The 26,688-nt window shown below is 36.5% G+C and overlaps 1 protein-coding gene and 1 long non-coding RNA gene across 2 annotated transcripts in view; both read right to left on the reverse strand.

Moving 5' to 3' along the window:
* LOC114459559 (NACHT, LRR and PYD domains-containing protein 3-like) overlaps positions 1–26,688 on the reverse strand; it is a 629,510-nt gene that overhangs the window by 75,418 nt on the left and 527,404 nt on the right. The gene's annotated exons all lie outside the window — the stretch shown is intronic.
* On the reverse strand, positions 8,729–12,173 carry LOC114459587 (uncharacterized). The gene is made up of 3 exons (XR_003673424.1): positions 12,064–12,173; positions 11,359–11,423; positions 8,729–8,824 (listed from the first exon to the last, which is right to left on the reverse strand). It is a non-coding gene; the product is annotated as an uncharacterized LOC114459587 (long non-coding RNA).

Genomic DNA, 26,688 nt, shown 5'->3' on the forward strand with positions numbered 1-26,688 from the left:
TCAATGAATCAGAGATTACTCAAGCTGCCATGACAACCAAACAGAACAGAGTAATTTATTCACCCTGATGGTGAAATAAGCCGTTGTTTGATGAATATGAGCCTGTTCTAAAGGTGTGTTCAGTCTTCAGTGACTATAGTGGCTTAAATCACCCGTAATTAGTCACACTTTTTGGTCACTTCATCACTTTATCTCTTCAGTGACGTGACGAGCGGTGAATGATATGAATAAAATGTGTCTGAGGAGACGTGTCAGCAGCATAGGATGTCTGCATAGAGAGTCCTCCTGTTACACTGGATATAAAGACAGTAAATGCTGCTTGATATTGCATCATTTATATTGATTTTTATTGTAATATTGTCGCCAGAGTCATCTCGACGTCCTAAAAAATGTCATAAAAACACTGAAGCGAGATGTGAACCCGCGACCCATGGCTTCGAACCCCCAATTTCCACTGGATGCGGCTCCGCTGTATTACGTCATCGCCGCGTCACCAGAGCTGATAGGTTTCCACTTTAGTCTATGTGTTAATTTCCACCAGGTCCACTGCGGTGCCTGTCTGCTCCTTCCCAGATGCGGTAGTCCGGTGCCCTCCACCAGATATACGCAGGGCCTCTATTTCTGGCGGACACCGGAGCACGACGCATCAATCAGCACAGAGCAAATGAAGCTAAACAGGAAATTAAGCACGTACTCCACAATAAAATATTGGGTTACTTTTCAAAATAAAACACTTCAGATTATATTTCAAGTAAATACATCACCAAAACATCATAATGTGTAAAAACAAATTCACATCCACTATAATGATTCCTCTCATACTGTTACTCACTGTAAACTGCAGCAACTTTGATTTAGTTCATGTTTTACTGGTGCAGTTTTATCTCTTCTCTGTTGGCTGTTGATAAAAAATGTGTCTATGACAAATCCAGAGAGTCCAACCTTCTTGTTCTCCTTTATAGGAACACTGACCTGTTTATCTGTTTATTGTTGCATTTATAACACATACATTTAACCGCGTTCTCGTGCGATTATATAAATATCGTGGGAACTGCTCTGTCTCGTGACATCACAGTCGTTCAACCGCAGTGCTGGAGTGCACCGCAGCGCACTCCAAAACGCAACCAGTGTGAATTACCGGACGTTGGACAGCGGTGACATACCAGATCGGTGCCGTGGCACAGCAGAGATGTATCCAGTGGAAACCCCAGGAAAGAGCAGCATCACAATTCACTGCACCATCATACCTTCAAAAATCCCTTATATTATCCACAGGTTTGTATTCAGAGAACTTTATTACATTCAGTAGATGTTTTAATGCAGATCAACCTCTCAGTGTCTTTCACACCAAACTCCACCTCAGCGATGTCTCCTATCAGCGCTCATAGGAGGTCGGCCTATGAAAATAAGTCTTTTGGTGACATCACGACAGGAGCTGAATCTGAACAGCCTGTATGAACACCGTTTTACCAGTGGGTGGGCTGCAGAGACCAGGAATCACTTATTTTACTCATTCTGGGAGTTGGAAGTATCAGGGAGGACCAGTTTATAGATGTAGAGACCAGAAAAAAAATGTTTTTCATAATATGGGACTTTTAAAGAGGTTTTTCAGCCAATAAGTGAAGCTAAGCCTCAGCGAAAGGTTGTTTCTGTGGAAATCGCAGAGCAGCAGTTAGCGTAGCTAGTAGCAGCAATTAGCGTAGCTCGTAGCAGCACCTGTAGGGATGATGCTAATGCAGGAGAACCTGCCTCCAACAGACAGAACACAGGAGGAGAAATTGGTTGAAAAAGTTTGAAAAGGTTGAATTGGGTTAAAAAAAAACTTGAAAAAAAGTTGAAATGGGTTGAAAAAAATTTAAAAAAAATGGAAATTGGTTAAAAAAGTTGAAATTGGTTAAAAAAGTTGAAATTGGTGGAAAAAGCATGAAAAAGCTTAAAAAACTTGAAAAATGTTTAAATTAGTTGAAAAAGTTTATAAAAGTGTAAATGTGTTCAATGTTTTATCTGAAAGTGAACAAACAGATGAACATGTTAAGGTTGAAATCAGTTGAAGAATGGATGAACAGCTGAAGTTCACAGTTGAAGGTTTAAAATGTTGAAAATGTGGATGGAAAATAAAAAGTTAAATAGTTAAAAAAGATTAAAAAAAAGTTGAAGTTAGAAATTATTTAAAACAAAGCATACATTAAATTATTTGAGCAGTTTGACGCCAAACTTGTTGAAATGTGTTGAAAATGAAGAGTAGTTAAAGCAAGAGGGAAGAATAATAATAAAAAACTATAATAAAGTTTAATGATAGGAGAAGTAGAAGCTATAAAGAACAATAAAAAACAAATAGACAATAAAGTGTGGCACACATAAACACAGTGTAGACTTTAGACTTTAACCTAGAATAATAGTTGATCATCAACTGCCTGATCAAAAATCATTGACTATAACATTATCATAGAAACAATTGAAGAAACCATACGATACACTGTGGTGTCCATTTACATAGAAAACTATTTAAAAACATCTATAGATCATAATGATAGAATTAATGAGTGATAACACACATTTAAAATAATCTCATTTAGTAAATAAGTGAAATAAACTGTATTTAGTTCAGTGGTTTCAACCTTTTTGATTTCAAAAATTTCTAGCGACCCCAAAGACATAATTTTTCTAGAATTAGTTTTTGATCATGTTTGAGCTCAGATTTTATATTTTTTACTGCATTTTAGTTGAAATAGATTAATATTTCACAAAGTGACAGTATAAACATACAGTTGTTTAAGATTGTGAAGAAGAAAAATTAAAAAATCTGTCAAAATATTTCATAAATTTCAGGCGACCTCACATGGGGTCCCAACCCCAAGGTTGAAAAACACCAATTTAGTGGCTCCTGAGTAGATTTATGTCTATATTTTGATCATTTCCAGTCATCTCAGGCCTGTGTAGGGACCATCACTGACTCTTTATTCATTTATTTTCCTCTCTCTCTTTCTCTATAGTACCCCCTGTAATGCCATGGTGTACCTCTAGGGGTACACGTACCCCCATAGAGAACCAGGTATCTAGGTGAATACCTAGATCCCTGGTTGATTTGATGATGGTCTGTTCTAACCAGGGTGTGAGGGTCCAGAACCATCTCTTGGGTTTTTCTTCCATTGATGGTGATAAAGTTGGCATCACACAGCCAACAAAGTGAGGGATACAGTGTCATCAGAACATAGTTTACATTAACACGGCTAGTGTTCTATGTTTCTAGTCATAATGTCTTCCTCTAACAGACTGAAGGTCATTTGAAGGTCTTCAGTTAGAACATAAACAAAGCTCATTATGGTTTCTCTTTTAGTTCTGTGGCCTTCTTTCATAGAAAACATCTGTTTGTTCATTAGCTCTGATTGATTTAACATAAATGGACATTAGTGTTTGTCTGGGGCACATGTGGCAAACTCAAGGTCCGGGGGCCGAATCTGGCCCTTTGGAGCATCTAATTGTAGCATCTAATTCATTCCATCATTAAGATCTATAATATGTTTTTATATAGTTTTCTATGTATGTTATAGTGAATGCTTTTTGATCAGGAAGTTGATGATTGACCATGGTCTAAAGTATACACAGAGTGTGTGTGTGTGTGTGTGTGTGTGTGTGTGTGTGTGTGTGTGTGTGTGTGTGTGTGTGTGTGTGTGTGTGTGTGTGTGTGTGTGTGTGTGTGTGTGTGTGTGTGATCACTCCTCATAAACCTGACAGGGATTTTACAGCTTTATGCTGTTTATGATTAACTACCAGATCCGCCTCACCCAATATACAGTATAAACAAATGCTAAGGGGGCCGTGGTGGGGTAGTGGGGGGGAAATGTGAAATAATTTCCCCTTAAATATAATCATATTAAAACTAATTATTACTATCAAGTCCTAAAATGGAAAAGCAAACACAGATTCAAATATAAAACAATGCCCAATTAATAAATAATAGTACAAAATAAGTTCCCAACACAACACATGAGACTTGTCTGCAGTAAAAGTATTTGTAGCAAAAGTCATGAATGCATTGATGAGATTCTCACAGGAAAAGAACCATCTATTTATTTTCGGATTTTTTAGTTTTTGTTTCAAAACTTAAACAAACTGATTCTCTGTAATATTCTCTGCACTGGAAACCTTTAAAATGTGATGAAATAATCCATATCTTGTTAAATTATTGTGAATCTGAGCTATTTTCTCTATTGTTATGAAATAATTCAAAGACGTCAACTTTTGCTGACGTTTTTGAAAAAGCTGCTGTAAAATCAGGCATTTTAGGCCTGAACATTCACATAAATTAGAAGTGAAATAGTGGAGGGACTGAAACATGGAGTGTAGGGAAGAGTTTTTAGTCCTTCCTACAACCTTCAAGGCTTGTCTGCACCAGACCACTTCATTTTCACCTCAACTGGACACAAAGTTTACCGTACCACGCTGTCATTCTGGAACCAATGATGCTTTCTAAAACAGCTGATGAAACAAAAACATCATCTTTAGATTGACACCAAACACTCTTAGTCTGAGTAAATAATACAACCTTTGCTGTAAACGGGAACACAGATTATTGACGTGTGTTTCCCAGTTAAACTGGTTATTTAGATCAGTGGTTCTCACACCTTTTTGGTTCTAGTTCCCTTTTCTCTGATTTCTGAATCAAATCCCCCCTTTGTCCCACTTCAACATTTTACTGAGAAAACTATTTAAAAACATCTATAGATCATAATGATAGAATGAATGAGTGATAACACACATTTTCAATCATCTCATTTAGTAAATAAATGAAATAAAGTTTTTAGTTCAGTAATTTCCAACCCCTTTGGACGTGACCCCACAGTCATTTTTAATGTTAAACTGTTAGAAAAACTCAAAATTCTTACAAAATTCTTACATTTTCCTCAAATCATACATCATATTTGCCTTATTAAATAGAATTTGGTCAAAAAAAATCTAGGAATTGTAAAGTGTAGGTCCTGTTAGGACTGATATCTGTCACTGATTGATTAGATATTGTTATTTTCTTACATATTTAGTATTTTATGTATACGTAGAAGTACAAACTAGGGCACAATAATGTTGATAAACATTATTAATTATTAATACACATTTTCAAAAATGTGAAAAGATTGACAAAATTGAAAAAGTTGAAAAAAATTGCAAAACTTTGGAATGGAAAAATTGAAATCGGTTGAAAAGTTGAAAAACGTTGAATTTGGTTGGAAAAGTTCAAATCGTTTGAAAAAAGTTGAAATTGTTTGAAAAAGGAGAAAAAAGTTGAAATTTGTGGAAAATGTTGAACAATTTTTAAATGGGTTGAAAAGAGTTAAAATGGGTTAAAATAGTTGAAATTGGTGGAAAAAGCATAAACAAGCTTGACAAATTTGAAAAAAGTTGAAATTCATTTAAAAAAAAGGGTGATTTGTTTGTTTTTTTTTTAAAAAAATAAAATGAGTCCAAATGGGTTGAAAAAGTTTTAAAAAGTTTGAAAAACTTGAAATAGGTTGAAAAAGTGGAAACAAATTGAAAAAAGTTCAAATGGGTTGAAAAAGTGGGAAAAAGTTGAAATTGATTGAAAAAGGTGAAAAAGTTGAAATGGGTTGAAAACAGTTGATAAAAGTTGTAACGTGTTGAAAAAGTTGTAAAAAGTTAAAATTGGTTAAAAACAGTTGATAAAACTTGAAATGTGTTGAAAAAGTGTAAAAAGTGCAAATGTGTTGAATGTTTTATCTGAAAGTGAACAAAAAGCTGAACATGTTAAAGGTTGAAATCAGTTGAAGAATGGATGAACAGATGAAGTTCACTGTTGAAGGTTTAAAATGTGGATGGGAAAAGTTACATAGTTTATTAATTTAAAAAGTTGAAACAATGTGGAAGATTTCAGTAGACCTTTGATTAGTAATAAATGATACGATACATGACTGAGTCAGCAGACATGACTGAGTATATATATATATATATATATATATATATATATATATATATATATATATATAAAAACACAAAGCAAACATGTACTAAGATTAATAAAAATGATTAGAATCATGAGGACACTCTGGACACCTACTTAGGAGTTGGTAGCAGCAAAATTTAGTTTTCAAAATCATTTAAAAAATAAAAAAATAAAAAATTTCCAATTAAGATTTGACGTCCAAAAGAAATGTTCCAGCATTTAAATGCACGAGAGTGCACCTAGATACCTGTCTGAACTGACCTGGTTGATTTGATGATGGTGTGTTATAACCAGGGTGTGATTGCTAAATGGATATTAATGTATGTCTGGGGCATGTGTGTCAAACTTAAGGCCCGGGGCGCAAATCCGGCCCTTTGGAGCATCTAATTTGGCCCACAGGAGAAAGTAGAAATGACAGAGAAAACATGAATCATTGTGTAAATGAAACTCAACAATATTTGCAGGTTCTCACAGTTTTCATGGTGCTTTTATCAGATGATTATTACAATAATTTTTAATGTTAAACTGGTGGAAAAACTCAAAATTCTTACAAAATCCCTATATTATGACATAATATTTCCCTTAATTAAATAGAAATTGTTCAAAAACAATCTAAGAAATGTAAAGTATAGATCCTGTTAGGACTGTTATCTGTCACTTATTGATTAGATATTGACAGTTTCTTACATACTTAGTATTTTGTGTATACGTAGAAGTACAAACTATGGCACAATAATGTTGAAACAACTGGTTTTCCAGCATAAAATCTGTGGCCCTCTTGAGATCAAACTGGTCTGTATTTGGCCCCTGAACTAAAATGAGTTGGACACCCTGGTCTGGGGCCTCCAAATCACTAGAACAGCCCCTGACAGCAGGAATCACAGCAAAGCAAAGCAGCAGCGTCTCCACCTCTCTAATAACACTAGCTTAGCTTAGCTTAGCGTAGCTAATGGGAAAGGAACAAGATAAACATACCTGTCAGGTGGTGTCACTGAATGGACAGGTGAGCTCTAACGCAGCAGGTGAAGTGGGGCAACGAGGCAACAAAGGGCAACAGCAGCATTGAGAGCAACTAAGAAAATGCTGTTGGTCTCTGAGTGTGTAAACACAACAGTTCCAAACTACACACCTGCTCCACTAACTAACCACAGACAAGAAGCTGGGACACAAGGAAGTGGGGCGGAGCCAAAGCTGAGAGCAACAGGTCCAAAGTTGATGTTTTATAACACCTGAGTGATACGAGCCAATCAGAGGGAGGAGAGAGAGATCAATAATCCTGTTATTAAACATCACACATTTACACTATTTTACACCATTAAACCTGTGTTTGACCCCAGGGTTGGCCTCAGAACAACATCCACCACTTATTTCATTAGATCCAGAACCTTCTTTTTATATTTATTTTTAGCATCTCATTTACTTATGGGTGTTTTTTTAATTTAATAATGAAGTATTATATTTAGACATCTGTATCTTTTATTGAGTTGAAATCACTGTTAATGTCATTGTCTCCCTCTAGTACCCCTGTAGTGGCATGGCGTACCCCCATTTGAGAACCACTGGTGTAGATGACAATCTGTGGTCTAAGCAGCATTAACGTCAGCATTAGCAAATAGTTGGTATTTCCATTCCACTTCTACATCCCACCTGATTCATATTTCCTTCTGTTGCTGTATTTACGCTGCTCACGTTCTTTTCTCACACTCATTGTACTCACATGATTTATTTGATCTACAAACACTCAGATCAGACTCAACTGTGAAGGTCTATCGTCTGCTTTCTGACAAACTATCTCCACAATAATCACATGTAGTTTGTGATTTTAGGATAAAGGAGAAAAAGCTGCAGTTTTTCACATCTTTTCAATCCTTTGGATCCAAAGCGTTGACATGTTTCACCTTGGAAACTCCAGAGGTCATTGGTCTACTGAACACATGTCTAACCATTGGGACTGTGTGTTCATAAGATAAAGTCAGTGAGCTGATCTATTGATCACAGTTCAGCCTAATATCAAACATATAGAACAAATAATGTTATTAGGTACACACACACACAAACCTTTCTGTCCTTCAGAAATAGATGTTTCTTTCATTTGATTTGTTTTATATCATTGTTACAAATGTGTAAACATGAAAAAAAAAATCTAAATAAAAAAATTTGAATCTAATTCAAAATGTTCAATCTAAATATTAAGCCTAAATCTAAATCTAAATTCGCTGAGAGTACCGACATGCTGAATGTCAGTGATGAAGACATCAAGGATGCAGAAAACCTTGGAGGGTGGGGTGTGTGGAGTGTGGGCAGGGATTGACAGGCGTTGACCAGCCAACCTTATATGATTTAGCTTTACACTCTGTGACTGATTGAACATTTAGATTGAACATTTAGGGCCTATACTACAAAGCTAGATAAGTGAAGCTTGGATTTATCTCCATTAGCTGGATTCACCTAACCAAACATTCTCCATCAGACAGAAGCTGGACTATGAAGCACAATATAAACTCACTAATGTAACCCTGGTGATGTCAGACAGGCTACGTACACGCTCCTGTGACAGGGGTGGAGCTTACAGTGTCAGACCAATCACAAACACATAGACACTGTGTAGAGCAAATTACTTTACAATTGATGAACAATTATTTATAAATATGAAGAATTAAAATCCATAATTCAGACCAAAAACAACAGTTTTACTGGTGAAGCTGTGGTGTTTATGTGATCCTGACCAGCAGCAGTCCAGACCTCACCCTGCATCCAGGACTTGGCAGGCTGGAGCTGCTGCTCTTCCATCCCACCTCCTCAGGCATGTTGGCTGTAGGCACCACCAGATCTCCTCTGATATGGGACGTGAGCTCCCAGGATGCACCGCTGTAACAATCGTAGTCTGTGTTAGTGTCTTATGTTGAACTTGTCTCAGCTTGTCTGTTAAGTTTTTATTTCAGACTGTCCTGTTGTTGGTCGTAGGCTGCTTTTAGTTTGTTGGAGACTGTCTGACACTGTTTTTACAGCCCTGTGGCTCTGTCTAAATGCTGGAGCAGCACAGGTAACCCTTATGTTTGCAGTCCTGGTCCTAGTCTCCCTAGACGGAGACCCCCCTCACACTTCTTCCCCCTACCATGAGCCCACCCTGGCTGCTGCTGATCCAGCACCCCATGCTCTCATTAGCATTAATAAGGTGTTATGAAGGCTGTCATTAAGTGTCGTTCACTAAATTATGACACCTTTGGAGTAGGGCTGCTCAATTATTTGAAATTTGATTACGATTTTGATTATTACACCCAACAATTACAAAAATAACAATCGAAAAAAAAAACAATTATTAAAAAAAAAAAAAACTCTCTCGATGGTCCATCCATTTTCTGACCCACTTTTTTCAGGGTCACGGGGTCAATAATTATAATTGTAATTGATAATTAATTACAGTTATGGTGTAAATATCATTAATTGTAATTGAAAAATAATATGTTGCTGTTGTAATCATAATTGAATTGGAATTGACTTCAGAAAATTTACTTTCTAATTGTAATTCTATAAAAAATGTAAGTTATAATTTAATTAAACACAAAACTGGGGAATAATGTTACAGATCCATGGCTTACACATACTGTATGTAGTTAATAATTATCCAAATATGTTTAATATTAGGTTTTCCCGCTACCTGTGAGTGAGTCTTCACACCATACAGGTGGTAATGATTAGAAGGGTTAGGATATACAGTAATAACATTAAGAGTTTATAGTTCAATTCCAACTCTTGTCCTAAGTTTACATAAGATTTTCTAATCAATGAACTAAAATGTAAATGTAATGATGCTAAAACAACACCATACAGACACATACAAAATAACAGGCCTGTAACTTTACCACTTTGTGATTAACTGTAATTGAACTTTACTAATTGAGAATCATAATTGACTTTCAGGGGATACAAAAACAATCATAATTTAATTGTAACCGTAAAAAATGCTGGTCACTGAATCATAATTGAGTTATGATTGAACATGGATAATCTGAAGTGAAAATTGGTAATTTTAAAATGTAATGGCCACAATTATCTGTGACATGTGTAGTTACAGAATGTGTCCACTAGATGTTGCTAGTGAGTCCATATTTAGTGAAGAAAGGATCTTACCAACCTCTCGTGTCCTTTTACTATTTAAAAGGAGTAAAACAACAACTCATAACAGGGTTGAGATCATATTAGCTTTGAATCAGGAATTGATGATAACCTGAGTTTGATAAGAAAACACTTTGAAAGCCTGAGAGCAAATATGATCTTTTTATAAAGTGAGTCTTGATAGAACACATTTTACTGTTGGCCTGACAAACAATAACAGATATTCTTCTTTAGCTCCTCCCTCCGTGTATAGACACAACAATACAAAAATGCACAAATATTGTAAAAGATCTGACAACCTTTTGGTTTTAAAGACGACACTTTGTTGAGTCATGGTAATTAAGGCATAAACAGAGGTGAAAGTAATGGATTACAAGTACTCGCGTTACTATAAATGAGTTACATTTATGGGTACGTTTACTTTTATGAGTATATTTCTAAATCAGTAATTCCTTACATTTCTTCACCAACCGTTACCGAGTAAATTATGATTTTTTTTTGTTTTAAAATGATCAACGGATATAGTGAAACTACAAAAAATGAAATGAACAGGCAACAATTAAATCGACCAACCAGATTAAACGTAATGTATGTTGTCAAAACAGTGTTGAATATTTGTTATTTTCACACTTTTATTGCTTATAAATGTAGTTATACATAGAGCCTGAGAATAGTTTTTGATTTGAATTGAATTCATAGGTGTTATTTTGTTTTAAAAAAGAATTGTACATTGTGACAAAGCTTTTATTTTATACAGACGCCTTTGTTCTAACTGTGCAAGATTTAGTCTCTTCTTTTTTATGTTTATACATGTGATGTTTACTGTATGCAAGTGGAATGAATTGAGCTACTTTTTATTTGTATTTCAGTACTTCATGTATGACTTACTTGAATACAATTTTAATCAAGTAACAGTACTTCTACTTGAATAGCCTATGTAACCCAATATATCGATGATAAAAGTTATTACAGTGTAATATCAAGTTGGACTAGTTATCAGCAAACCCAGATTGGTTAGGAGCTCTATGGATGAGCAGCAATAATGAGTCAAACAAGGAATAACTGTTGAGTAGCAACTCATGTATTATTACAATGATTCAGATACCAAAACAAAAATAAAAGTGTGCACACTAAACAAACAAACATAAGAATTGTCCATTGGGCCTTAAAAAATGAAAATAGTTGCAGGTGCAGCTGTTCTTAAAGTTTCTTTGAAGGGTGATGTGTATATACTGTATGTGTGAGTGTGTACGTGTAGGTGTCTTCTCTTCCAGGTTCCTACTCACCATCAGTTTACAACCAGGATCTCTTCCTGGTCCTTGGACTTTCTCGTCCACTCAAAAAACCTGACCTAAAAATAAGGTCATATCTATTAAAATCAACTCTGATGCATCATTAAAGTGTAAATGTCAAAAATGCATCAGACTCCACACATAAATCTACAATTATGTAACATAATAAATCTTCAGGTTTTGTTGTACAACATTAACACATTACTCAAATCTAACTGCTTATGTGAACAGCATTCCAGTAATAATTATGCTAAGTAACCATTTACATTCAAAATATCATAACCATATCAAAATCAGAATAACATATATACATAAAACAGTATAAAAATGTAGTTCAGAGGTATTAAAGTAGTATACTTAATTTCTCCCACACTATAGGCCTACTAGTGTGAGAGGAACCACACCACACTCACCCTTTAACATACTTAAACTCACAGTTGAGCTAAAATAAAGTCATTCAACACTTTGCATTTATAAAATATAATTTCACTCTAAAATACTTTTTATAACTTTAACACTTTTTAATATATATATATATACATCAGCATACAATAATAAACTCAGTATATACATGTGTAAAACACTGCATCATTATTTATCTCAGTTCATCCTAAAGACTTTTATAGAGCTACTACTTCCTTTTAGCAACAGAACAACAGAAAAATAGCACCAGAGCAGCCACAGAGCCATGTTTCTCACCGTTAATCTGTCTTTATAACACGTTGTCATAACGACTGCTGCAGGGAAGGCACGTGGCTTTAGCCTGTGAGATACAGAGCTAGCATGGCCGTTAATGCTAAGTATCAGCTAGCTCTCTTTAATGCTAAGTATCAGCTAGCTCTCTTTAATGCTAAGTATTAGCTAGCTCTCTTTAATGCTAAGTATCAGCTCGCTCTCTTTAATGCTAAGTATCAGCTAGCTCTCTTTAATGCTAAGTATCAGCTAGCTCTCTTTAATGCTAAGTATCAGCTAGCTCTCTTTAATGCTAAGTATCAGCTAGCTCTCTTTAGTGCTAAGTATCAGCTAGCTCTCTTTAATGCTAAGTATCAGCTAGCTCTCTTTAGTGTTAAGTATCAGCTAGCTCTCTTTAATGCTAAGTATCAGCTAGCTCTCTTTAATGCTAAGTATCAGCTAGTTCTCTTTAATGCTAAGTATCAGCTAGCTCTCTTTAATGCTAAGTATCAGCTAGCTCTCTTTAATGCTAAGTATCAGCTAGCTCTCTTTAATGCTAAGTATTAGCTAGCTCTCTTTAATGCTAAGTATCAGCTAGCTCTCTTTAATGCTAAGTATCAGCTAGCTCTCTTTAATGCTAAGTATCAGCTAGTTCTCTTTAATGCTAAGTATCAGCTAGTTCTCTTTAATGCTAAGTATCAGCTAGCTCTCTTTAATGCTAAGTATCAGCTAGCTCTCTTTAATGCTAAGTATCAGCTAGCTCTCTTTAATGCTAAGTATCAGCTAGCTCTCTTTAATGCTAAGTATCAGCTAGCTCTCTTAAATACTAAGTATCAGCTAGTTCTCTTTAATGCTAAGTATCAGCTAGCTCTCTTTAATGCTAAGTATCAGCTAGCTCTCTTTAATGCTAAGTATCAGCTAGTTCTCTTTAATGCTAAGTATCAGCTAGCTCTCTTTAATGCTAAGTATTAGCGAGCTCTCTTTAATGCTAAGTATCAGCTAGCTCTCTTTAATGCTAAGTATCAGCTAGCTCTCTTTAATGCTAAGTATCAGCTAGCTCTCTTTAATGCTAAGTATCAGCTAGCTTCCAGTAGGTAAGTGCACTGACTCTCTCTCCGTTTAACTCACGTATTTTCTCCTCTTTCCGTCTTTTTTTCCTCCGCTGCGTAGCTGCTAAACTCTGGCGTCCGAGGATGTAAAAGACCAGGAGAACAACACGCATGCGCATCACTTCTGAGCTGACAGGCTGGACGTGACCTGCGTAGCCTCTGATTGGCTGTTGAAGACTCTGTATCCTCCGCGTGGGGTCATGTGAACTGAGTGATGCATTCAAGTGCAATAGGAAATTAAATTTTACTGACATATACAAATAAAACTAATAAAATAAATATTCTTTTATTGACTTAAACTAATGGGTGTGTTTTTCTACCTGTGTTACACCTACATCAGTACTGTTTACACCTGTGGGTATAAAGGGATACCACAAAGGGCGATGTGCGGAGCGTCATCATCACTTTTTGTTTTGTCTGAACCCTCTTTGACCTCTGACCTGCTGTCATGTAGTTTTATGGCTCCTCAGACGGTGTAAATCTAAAGTTTAATTACAGGTAAGTGCATTTCACCCAAACAGCTCTTCATATGTTCAGACGTACACTTCACCATGTAAACATAGAGCTGATTTATAGAGCACATGTAAACATAGAGCTGATTTATAGAGCACTGTCTGCTGTTTCATAGTGATGACACATGATTAAAGAAATCACATGTGCCAGTTCAAAAAAAGGAATTTGTTCATTAGATCAAGAAGCAGGATCAGATCAAAGATAACTGCCATAATTCAGATTAAAAAATATGAATGAATAATAATAATATTAAAATGTTTAGAACAGTGATTCTCAACTGGTGGGTCGGGACCCAAAAGTGGGTCATGGAAAGCTGGCCAAAAAATGTAATGTCTGTCATGTGTGACTTGTCCTTTATTTTGAAAGAAACTTTTCTTTTGACAGACATGCAGTGAAAAGCATGTTGCACGGCAAAATATATAGATTTATGTTTTTCTAAAAATTATATATGCGTGTTTTCAACAGCTATCTTTGAAAAAAACTACATTTGGTTGGTTGAATTAAAAAATTTTTTTTAAAAAGTGGGTCGCGATTTGAGACGAGTTGAGAACCCCTGGTTTAGAATAAGGCCAGAATCAGTGCTTTAGTCCCTCACTTTGACTTTAAAAACAATATACAGTATATTTATATATATTTTTATTTATTGTTTTGCTTTAACCTTATTATTTGACACCATGGAGATAACATCTCATGAGGATATATGCACTTTAAGGCCTATGTGTTATAAAATCACTCCTTTAAAATAACACCAGTAAATAAGTGTCAATACATTCTGAAGCAAAGCAAAAATCCAGATGTTGCTAATATGAGCCCAGGAGAAGCTTTGTAAAGGAATGTGAAGCATTGGATAGAGAGTCAGTGTGAGTAAAACTGAGCAAAGAGAAGACATGGCTAAGCCATAAATTAGCATGCTAACTAGCATTAGCTTCTTAGTCCGTTACGTGCATTGAGTACATGCTAAGATATGCAGTCTTTGAACTTCTTCCTTCTGTAATATTAATAAACAACAGTGTTTTTTGTATTTGTGCACATTCAGCAGATAAATTAGTGCTCCAAGTAGGTCATGGGCTACGGTAGCTACTGTATCCATGCACCATATTTTTCTGTAGCTTTAGGGTATTCTGAACATAAAATCACATGTTAACATTCCATGTGTTGAGATGAACTGTTGTTTTGTCATATTTGGTCATATTTTGTGATATATTACTTACATTTAAATGTGTTTTAACTTTGTGAGGTAACGTAGTAGAAACTTTGTATTAGTGTCAAATGATACAGTTTATGGTAATTATATAGAAATCAAACCTGAGATATGGACTTAACAGAAAAAGAAGATTAAGAATATTGTTTTATGTTTGGCAGTGTCGACTGTGAATATTATATAGAATATTATCATAAATAGCTCATTAACATGTAATAAAAAAATTCAAATCATTCCAACGAGCCCAGTTTTAATTTGGTTCCCCATTTGTGTGTTTTGTTAGTTCACAGATACGTATGACAAAAATATTACACGTGAAAATGGATTAGGAATTGTATTGATTCCAAATCTGCTTGAAGGGACGTCTAACAAGTTCATCCCAACTCATGTAAACATTTGATTTCATGTTCAGACCCTAAAGCGCTGGTTCTCAAACTAAAGTTGTCCCATTGTCCAACGACAACATTTAGCTTAGAAAGCTATTTAAAAACAACTATAGAGCACAATGATGGAATAAATGAGTGTTAACACACATTTTAAAGAATCTCACTTTGTAAAAAAGTGGGAAAACAAACAATATTTAATGCAGTGGTTCCCAACCTTTATTTGGAGCGTGACCCCATTTTGATATCAAGAAATTCTGGCGACCTCAAAGACATTTTTTTTCTAGAATTTTTTAATAATTTTTCAGCTCATATATATACAGTATATTACTGCAGATCACAGTGTTTATATCACACATTTTAGATGTAGACTTATATAATGTGATACTAGTTTTTTGATGATATTGGACAGGTATCAGATATCTATAACAGAATGTAACAGCTCTACTTTAAACTATTGTAGATGAAAGGTCACATGTGATGTAGGTAATGTAGGGCATCAATCTACTGCCACAAGACAAGTTTAGATCTAAACCAATCATATAATACTGATGGAAAAGGTTCATCATTCATTTATTGGTCACGAGGGGTGTGAAGCGGGGCGGGGCTAATGCCAGAGCAAGTCTATTTCCAACCAGGAAATGGTGGCGGTGGCGCACACACACACACACACACACACAGACACACACACTCACAGACACACACACACACACAGACACACACACACAGACACACACACACACACACACGCACACGCACACACACACACACACACACACACACACACACACACACAGATTGATTTTATAGATAGATGTAAGTTATGAGACTAATGAGTATTTGATGAATAATTTGATGAACTCAGCACTAAATGAACAGCAGGAGCAGCAGTGGTGCTGTTGGATGCTGTTGGATGTCACATCCAACACTGTAGACGCTGCAGGTGCAGGTGAGCTGTGCACGGGAGCTACGTGCACTGTGTGCACATCTCTTAAAGTGATAGTGTATCTTTGAGAGTCTTAGTGCTCCGCCCTGTCCCTGAAGCCCCTCCCTCTCTGTATATCCACAGCTTTCTCATTATTAATCTCTGATCAATAAATAAACACATTTATACGTGTGGTAAACAGAGGTGATGATACACATGTATATATTATATATTATTACTGATGGTTTAAACAGACTGTGATGTCATTAATAATACGCTACACATTAAACATGTAATAAGACAATGATCATATTGTCATTTGTATGGATTTTAAATCATATTAAAACATTTACCATCATATTCTGTTTCATTTCCTTTTAAAATACCGTATTTAAAAAAAAATAACAAGTTCCTTTGATTCCTTTTTCCTTTCTTTAGATCTTTATTGAGTGTTTTAAAGCATCACTAAATGACTTCTTTAATAATGATGACGTGGTTTCTTGAGAGTGAGTCAGCAGATTAAACCTGGTCAGGAGCAGGTTTGACCCACAGACTGTGTTACTATGGTAACCAAGGTGTTTTCTCGTTGATGAAACAGCCGTTCCAGTTAGAACCCGGCTTAACGGAGTCTCAAGTTTAACCTGGACTTAACCCTGAGCTGGGTTTGAAATACCCTCCTGGTTCTTCACACTCCACACTGATAAAGCACCACTAAACATGACTCAGCACCTTTGATGGACTATATTTGTTATTTGAAGTGGTGTTGATGTAAATCTCAGCAAACAGTGGAAGGTGAAAGAGAAAAGGCTTTGTAGGAATGGTCTCCAGTGTGTAGGTGAGTCTTAGACAGTGTGTGATCTTCAGATTTGTGAAGGATTGAAGACAAATAAAGCCTCAGTCCAACAGACTTGTTCTCCTGTTCAGTGGAAACATGCTGAGATGTTCCACACGTGAGCTGAGCTCCAAAGACTGCTCCACACTCACTGCACTGTGGCTCTGCAGGACATCACCCACTGTTACTGATGTTCACATGATGTTAGCAGAGCTTCCTGTGCTTTCCTCCAGCTGCTCCTCAGCATGTCTGAGTGTCTGTGTCTTCTCCACAGCAGCTTGGAGGGTGTGGATGGTTCCTCTGGAGCTGAGCCTGACTCCATCTTTATGGTGTGTACGTCTACAAAGACACTAAACCTGTGTCAGCCTGTGATCACTGTACACACACACACATGTTTAGCAGTAATGAAATGTTTATTGATGGATGATGGACAGAATGCTGCATCACTACCTACTGCTGTTTTCAGGAGGTCTTGGTAGCTTTTCTTCTCCTGCAGCTCAGCTTGTGATGTCCATGCTGAACTAGCAACAAGTTCAGGCTGCTGCCACGCAGCAAACTCATTCTGATCACTTTTAATAAGAGGGCTGTTCCTCTGATACCACACATTTACAGCTTTTTAATCACATATTATGATACATTCTGAAGCCAAACTGGTGATAGCTCAACAACTTGTGTTTTTAATCAACTTATCAAGTCTCCCCGTGACCCTGAAAAAGGAAGAAGTGGGTCAGAAAATGGATGGATTATCAAGTCTATGAACAAAGCCTTTTTCTCTAATGTTTGAAAGCTGATGAAGCAATGATACTGGTCTGTAGTTAGAGCTGCTTATATTAACACTCTAATACATGGAACACTTTCACTGTTTGATTATTTATTAGAAATAAACCACTTTGGAATGATTTATTGAAGACATATTTTAATTATTTCTATATATTCTATATTAATTCATGGAAAGTTCATTTCAAAGCAATAAGTTGACATTTCATGATGTATTTTTAACAATGTGAACTATTTATTTTTAATCTACAGAATGAAAAAACAATGAAGATGAAGTTTTAATGACTCGACATTTTTAGAATTCATCTGTTTCTTGGCTCAACAATCTTACACTTAGACATGTGTTTAACCTGGACACACCTCCACTCTGAGTCCACATACAGGGAGACTCCGCCCCCTTTTAATCAGTGCTGTTCATTGGGAATAATTCATATCCTTCTAGAACCAAAACAGGAACTCTTTCACTGTCTCAGATGTTGATACAACACTACATTTAAATAAAAAGCCTTATTAATGTAGAAACAATCTCAAACTAAAGAATTCTGCACTTGTTTGACTCATTTTATCAGAATTTGTTAGAAAGACATCATGACTGGATGTGAAAGCAGCGGTTACTCTAAAAGTCTATTTTTAAACTCCTTCAGCTTCACTAAACACTCAGTTTCCAGAGGAACCTTCACTTCCTGTTCTTAGATCCATCCAGTGGATGTTCTTCTCATGGGAACCATGTGTGTTTGATGGAGGATTATGTGCTATCCAATGCAAAGCTCTCCCTCTCTCTGACATGTTTCTCTGTTCAAAGAAATCCAGCACAGACAATAACACGTCTTTATTTAAAGGAACAAAGCTTCACTGGACATTTGATATCATTACATTTACATTGATTCAAACTTTATGTCAGAAGGAAGATTTAAGAAGAACTTTAGGATTTCTCATGGTTACATAGAACATTGTAAGTTCTAAAGAAAGGCTGGACAGGCTAAAGAACAGATTAAAGAACATTTCAGAGTTAGAATAAATCTATGAGCTGTAATCACAGAGTTGATAGAAATGTAAATATGGTGATAAAATGGGAGTGTTTGGACACTTTGGGCTCCCCTTCCCCTGATATTCATTCAGCACACTGCATGATCCATTCACAGGCTTTAGGCAGGGTTTCCCTGTCAGGAACCATTTCATCACATTCACTTCAACTGTAGAAAAACATACTTTATATAAAACACATCACATCTAAAATCAAGAAAATACTATTATGTGATGTATTAGATACTCATTTAAAACTCATTACAAATATGAATCCTTTATAAACACAGAGAAAAGAAACAGATTCAAAGGTACATGATGAAGATGGTCTGTATTAACACAGCATGTATATTCATCTACAAGTTAGGATCTGATTATTACATCTATTAGAATGTTAGTCACATTCTCTACATTCTATAAAAACTACTAATGATTATGTACTGTATACAAACACACGATGGACATCATAGACTGTCTTTATATATAATGTGTGTTAAACTCAAGGCCTGGGGGCCCAATCCGGCCCTTTAGAGCATCTAATTCAGCCTGCAGGAGAAAGTAAAAATGACAGAAAACATGAATTATTGTGTAAATTATAAATTAATTTAGTGGTAGATATCTCAACTCCTCTAAAAACATAATTTTAAGTAAATCCACAATATTAGCAGAGCTCAGTTTTCCCACGCTGACATCACATGATGGAGTTATTTTTAAACTCAAATTGTTGCAGGAACTCTCAATTTTTGAAAGTTATGCAATTTTTCCTAAATTATTACACAACATTTCGGAAAATTAAAGCAAAGTTACTCATAAACGCACACACCCAACACAGCATAACGTGGATGGCTGTTCATCATAGGAATGGGATCCACACAAGGTTCCTGCTGCTTAACAGAAGGTTTTCCTTGCCGCCATGATGAATTCATGTTGGGTGTGGGATACATATGTATGTGTATATACGTATATATGCATATGTGTGTATCCATAAAATGAAGAGTCCGTCCTTAAGACTGCTCTACTGTAAAGTGTCTTGAGATACCATTGGTTATGATTTGGCGCTATACAAATAAAGATTGATTGATTGATTGATAAACTAAGGCTGGTTTTTCTATAATCTGCAGCACTTTGGACCCCAAACTGGTCCGTATTTGAACCCTCAACTAAAATGAGTTTGACAGCCCTGATATAGAATCTGTCATTAGTGTATAATAATAATAATAATAATGTGAATCATTCTTCATATACATCATGTATGAATACAGAAGCTATAGAATGTATATCCTGTATAGAAAGTGAACAAAGGGAAACTTCTTCCTGCTTCCTTTCCAACTGATCATTGTATTGATCTTTTCTTTCAGACCACACCTTCAAAGATCAACAACTTCCTGAACTGTTGGTGTCCATTTTCCAGCTGACAGCAGGTTTATGTTGGAATCCTGTGCAGCCTGATCTCTGGGTTCTTCAGTCCAACACTGGAACCAGAAGGTGTCGTCACCATCCGTGTGTCGCTGGGATCTGAAGATGATTCCTGCTCCATGTCTCCATCCACACAGAGATGTGAGTGGAGAACAGATGAAGTGCTGAAGGTCTTCCCACACTCATCACATCTGAAAACATTCTTCTCATGAACTCGTTGGTGGCGATTAAGGTGAGATTTGCTCTTGTAAGATTCTCCACATGAGTCACATTTATGAGGTCTTTCTGATGAGTGGCTGAGTTGGTGACGTTTTAAATCTTTACATAATGTAAAAACTTTGTCACACTGGTCACAGGGACACACTTCATGTCCAGTGTGAGATCTCAGGTGTTCAGTGAGGGTTTGTTTGTGTTTATATATTTTCCCACAGTGGTCACAGCGATACAACACTGCTCTGGAGTGAGTCTGCATGTGCAGCGTTAAATGTGATCTTTGTGTAAAAGTCTTTCCACACTGTTCACATTCAAACTTTTTAACTCCAGTATGAACGACTTTGTGTCTTATTAAGTCAGAACTCTGGGTAAAAGCTTTTCCACACTGGTCACAGTTAAAAGGCTTTTCTCCAGAATGAATTCTTTGATGTATAGTGAGGTTTGATTTACAGCTAAAGTCCTTCCCACACTGGTCACATGTATGTTTAGCTTTAACTCCAGCTTGGCTCTGCTGTTGAACTCTTTGCTCTGAAGTTTTTCTCTTAGATTTGTTTCTTTGTTGTGGCTGAGCTTCATGGTCCTGAGAACGTTGAGGTGTCACTTTGTTCTGGCTTCCAGAGTCCTGTAGAACAGTTAGAGATTAAACACAGAGAAGGAACCAAACAAACATTTGTGAATCAGTTGTTAAACTCCCAGCCCTAAACCAGCTCAATGTGGAAAAATGGATATTGGCGCGTTAGCGCCCCCTACAGAGTGAAGATAATTTAATATGAGACAAATGTCCTATTGTAGCACAGTTTTCCAAGGGCGTTTCACTGACAGGGTTCAAAGTCACTGCAGATCATCTAGAGAAGTGGGACACCAAAAGCGATCCATGGATTTTTGTTAACTTTTATAGTGTTTGCAGGGCGGAGCCGTGAATCTTGGCCTAATTGTTTTTTTTTAATACACATAATGACTCCAAAAAACATACATTACAGAAAAATACACCAAACAAAACAAAATATAGAAATTTGTAAAAAAAAAAAAAAAAGAAAAAAAAAACAACAAGCAACATTTATCATGCACACGTCCCATAGAATTAAACCAGGGAAATCACACACACTTTTTATTAAATGATATTTTCATGAATGTAGAAAGTGAGAAACTTGCTTTACTTCTTTGATCAATTAATTAATCTAAATCTAATTTTAAATCATATTTAATTTGCCGAATACCATACGAGATACTTGTTAAGCTTATTTTCTACAATGCTTGTCCAGATTGAAAGAACATGGATGGAACACAAGTAAGACGTGAGATCACCTCAGCTTTTAAAAGTTTATTCAGTTTTGTTGTAGGTTTTGTAGCAGGTTGAAAACCTTAAAGAAAAGGATGAAAAAGAGAGAAAGGAAGAATGAGCTCTAATCAAATGTTTTTAAAAGAATGAACCACCTGAGCTTTTACTATTTTAAACATTTTATTTATTAAATAAATTAATTTTCTGCTATTTAATGTTTTTAAATCAACTATTTCTGTAAAATTAAATCATGTACTTTGGTGTACACATTTTTACCATTTTAATTAAAGTTTAACTTTTTAACAATGTATTTTACCCATAAACTTATTTATTAACTTTAGTATTCATGTAAATGTATTTATCTGAAACTCTTAACTAATATTTATTATTCTTAACATATCTGTGATTTTATTCTTCATTGTTTTAACCTAAATTACACTATGAAATCACTATATATATATTATATAAATTGGATCAAATAGTACCTTAATGTATTTTGACTAAGATGTCACTAAACAAACAAATTGGTAAAACCAAACACTTTGGCTGTAGAGTTAACTTACATTTGGGTCAAAATACATATAAACATGGAATCAGCCTGTGTACTTTAACATGACCTATATTCTAACTTAAATACGTGCTTTTAGGAGCTTAAAATAAACATAATAATTCAATAAATCTGAAGACATTCACCAACAACATCTCTGAGCTCCTCCACTACATTATCTGAGAGTCCAAACACACAGGTGTGATAGATTGTCAGTCAAAGTAGTAGAAGGAGGAGCTTAGACCTAATACTTATGTTGGGGCTCCATCTAGTGTCTAATTGTAGAACTACACCTAAACCTGACCTAAGGTGGAGTGGACAGAACAGGTGAGAAGTGAGAGAAAGTTGAGAGTGTTGGGAGAGGTGGTTTCTTCTGGAGTCTTGGAGCATTTGGAGTACCTTTGTTGTTTTCTTCATTTCTGGCAAACCAATACTGGGTTCAAAACATCAACACGATACTTTTTAAATGAAAAATTATATTTTTAGTTGATTAATTATTATTATTATTATTATTAATATATTTAAGTGTTTTTTCTAAATATGTTTGGTGTAGTAGAGGTGTGTGTAGATGTGACCGAATAAAGAGTTATTTTCATGCTATGAGAGTAATTTTTTTTTAAAAAAAAAGAAGTCCTTGCTGATTAATGACAGTATTTAAGGTTATTTAATGAATAAAAAACATCAAAAAATCAGAGTGTTTTTTATTAATATTAATAATATATTTTACATAACAAAGACTGTCAGTTGTTTTCAGGCTATTACAGTAACTGTTAAAGAAGTCTTTGATAAATTATTCTACTTTTTATGATTTACAAATAAAAATTATTTAAAAACCATTTAACAATATTAATATGAGCAAAATGATGACAGAGTTCTTCGATACATTGGAGGCGTCTCTTGCATCCACCCAAGCATCTTTGGTTAGCCTCAGGAACCGTGTAAAAGATGTAGAGGAAGCTAGCTCGGACTATGACCACCGCCTCACCGCTCTGGAACAAACGTGCACAAAGGTGCACGCAGAAAATGGTGCGCTTCGTCTCAAGCTGATCGATCTTGAGGCTCGCACTGGGTGGCAGAATATCAAAATTGTGGGTCTCCCTGAAAAGATTGAGAATGGGCGCCCAACTGAGTTTGTGACGGAGTTTATTACGGGAGTCCTCAGTGCTGGCAATTTTCCAAAGCCCGTGGATGTGGATCGAACACACCGCATTGGAAGGCAACCCTCTGCCAATGACGCGCGGCTGCGCATAATGATTGCCCAGATTCATCATTTCCAGACGAGGGAGAGCATACTGCAGCTGGCCCGTCAACAGTTTCCCCTGAGTCACAACGGCAAGCCGATCCAAATATTTCCGGATTATCCAGCAGAGGTGATGAAGGAGCGGCAGGCTTTTCATGGCGCTCGTAAAAAGCTCCGGGATGCCGGTGAGCGGACCGACTTCATTTATCCAGCACGGCTGCGGGTTACCCATGGTAACACTGAGAAGGCGTTTTCCTCACCACGGGAGGCGGAGGACTTTGCAGGAACTTTACATTGACCAGATATGGATTGGCACACATCATGGTATGTGACTATTATTGTGCAATTATTCCGACGAGGACGTTTTTATGACCGTTTTTCCTCTTTTGCATTGCTGGAATGAGAGCCACAAGAACTTAGTGTTAGAGCCGACCTGTAGCTCAAGACTTCATATGGTCCGGCAACCCCTGTATATTTATTTAGGGTTATTGTTCTCACTTTGTTTGGGAAAGTGGGGCGGGGGGAGGGGGGCAATGTTCTTTAGGTTTGGTTTTATGTTTTGTTTTTATTATTAGTGTTTGTTTTTCTAGGGGTGCATGTGTACCTACTTTAATTATAAATACATCCTAGTTCACCTCCTCTAGGTGGCGGTATCACCTTTACCAGTTGGAATGTTAGGGGAATGGGTCATGTACTCAAACGTGCTAAGGTCTTCTCCCATTTAAAGTCACTGTCTGCTGATATTATTTTTCTACAGGAAACACATATAAGACCTGCCAAAGAAAAATGACTACGGTGTTCCTGGGTTAACCAAATTTTCCAGTCCACCTTTTCCAGTCAGGCCCGGGGAGTTGCCATTTTGATTCGTAAAACTATTCCATTTAGACATATTTCTACTATCAGTGACCCAAACGGTAGATATATTTTGGTAAGAGGCTATATTTACTCATTTCACGTTACGCTTTTGAATGTTTACGCTCCAAATTTTGATGATCCAGCCTTTTTCATTAAGATATTTAATAAACTGCCTAACTCCCCTGACACACACATTATTATTGGTGGAGACTTCAATTGTGTGCTAGATAATTTTTTAACAGGTCAGCCAATACAACCCAATTATCTGCATCCTCCACACTGTTAAATAATTTAATGTCTTCTATGAATCTATGAATATTTGGAGACTGCAGTATCCCACAAAAAGAGATTTTATTATTTTTTCCCACCAAGACACAAATCATATTCTGGGATAAATTATTTTATATTGGACTCTCATTTGATTTCTAATGTGATCTCTTCAACTTATAACATTTTAATCTCTGATCATTCTCCAACATCCTTGGTCCTTGACCTTAACCATAAGAGACAACATTATAACTGGCGATTTCATCCCTCACTCCTTCTAAGTTTATGTCTGCAAAAATCTCTGAGTTTCTGGAAACTAATGACAATTCTGAGGTTAATGACTCCACCCTATGGGAAACTTTTAAGGTCGTCAGCAGAGGTCATATTATCTCTTTTGAGACCTCTATGAGGAGGGAGGAGAAGAAGCATCTTGCAGAGATACAAAATGTACTTCTGCAGTTGGAAACTGCTTATCGATCCTCCCCCAGTCCCCCTACTCTACAAAATATTCTAAAATTGAAATATGAACATAATACTCTATTGTCTGATCAGGTGCGGGACCAGCTGCTAAAATTAAGGCAAAGACATTTTGAGCTCGTGGATAAGCCCCATAAACTTCTATCTAGGCAGCTAAGAGGCTTACAGGCCAGCAGAACTATTCATAAAATCAGGTCAAAAACAGGAGAAGTAGTTGTTGACCCAAAAGGCATTAATGATCGTTTTAAAGAGTATCACGAGCAACTCTATATGTCAAAAGCAATTGGGAATCTTTCTGACTGGTTTGGCGGTCTAGCTCTTCCTAAGTTAAGTAAGATTGCACAAGATGCCTTAAAGGGATAGTTCGCCTATTTTAGACATGACGTTGTATGCAATCCTCACCATCACTATAGTGCATACACATTGTTTCACTCAGTGGTCACCTCCCTGGTCCGAGTTCTGGCCGTTTGAAGATGGTCAAGAAAGTAGTCCCGGTTAGTTTCCGGGGCCACATGACTGTGCGTTTTTAATAGAAAAAGAGATATGTGTTTGAAAGCTTGATTCATTTACATCACAAAACCGCCCACAAAAAAAATTCATACCTCCAGTTTTAATCGGCACTATTTTCTCTTCCGTTTCCATCAATCCGCGCGCCGTCTACGTCATCGGTGCGCCTAATCCCATCAGCTGTTGATAGCGCGACTCGCGGACAACATGTCTGACTCCGCCGATGGCAGATGCCGATGGAGTTGCCATCGGCGGAGTCAGACATGTTGTCCGCGAGTCGCGCTATCAACAGCTGACTAATCAAGAAACGTCGGCCCCCTTTCTGTTACACTGTGGTACACGGCAGGGCTGTCCACTCAGCCACTTGTTGTTTGCAATTGCAATTGAACCTCTTGCCATCAGTATTAGACAACACTCTTCTTAGAACCATTCACCTGGGGAATATAGACCATCACCTTTCTTTATACGCGGACGACGTTGTAATTTCCCTCTCACAGCCTGAACAGTCCATCCCTGTTCTACTTGACCTCATAAAATCTTTTGGCAAGGTCTCAGGATACACGATTAATTGGCAACCTTTCTAACTGATGACCTCCTTCTGATTGTGTTGCTAGTTGCTGCTTGTAACTATAGCTGTTCCTTTGATGTCTAAATAAACTCTGCACTATGAGCTCAGAAATAAGTCTTTTCACAACAAGAGTCTAGTGTTGTGTATGAGATAAGCTCAGTTAAAGGCAGTAACAGAGGCTAACGCTGCTAAAAAGTCAGATCAGTGATGTCACACACAGTGAGAACAAGTTAATCTGAACTGGTTCTAGAGCCACAAATGGAAACAATAAAGTCTAACAACAACATGTGATTCTTGGAGGATCTTCTTATTCACACACTGCATTATTAAAGAATATGAGTAAAAGCTGACATTTCTTATCAGGGCTCATTATGTTATGGCTGATCTGTTGTTGTACTTCCTGTCTGTGTCATTGAGCAGTTGGAGGTTACATGTTCCACCAGAAGTCCAGCTGATGTCCAGCTTTAAAGGTGTCCTTCACTGGTTCCACATTCACTGGTTTTGTTCCACTTTTGCTGAA

This window comes from Gouania willdenowi, unplaced genomic scaffold (genome assembly GCF_900634775.1).
Source record: "Gouania willdenowi unplaced genomic scaffold, fGouWil2.1 scaffold_32_arrow_ctg1, whole genome shotgun sequence".
Taxonomy (NCBI): Eukaryota; Metazoa; Chordata; class Actinopteri; order Blenniiformes; family Gobiesocidae; genus Gouania; species Gouania willdenowi.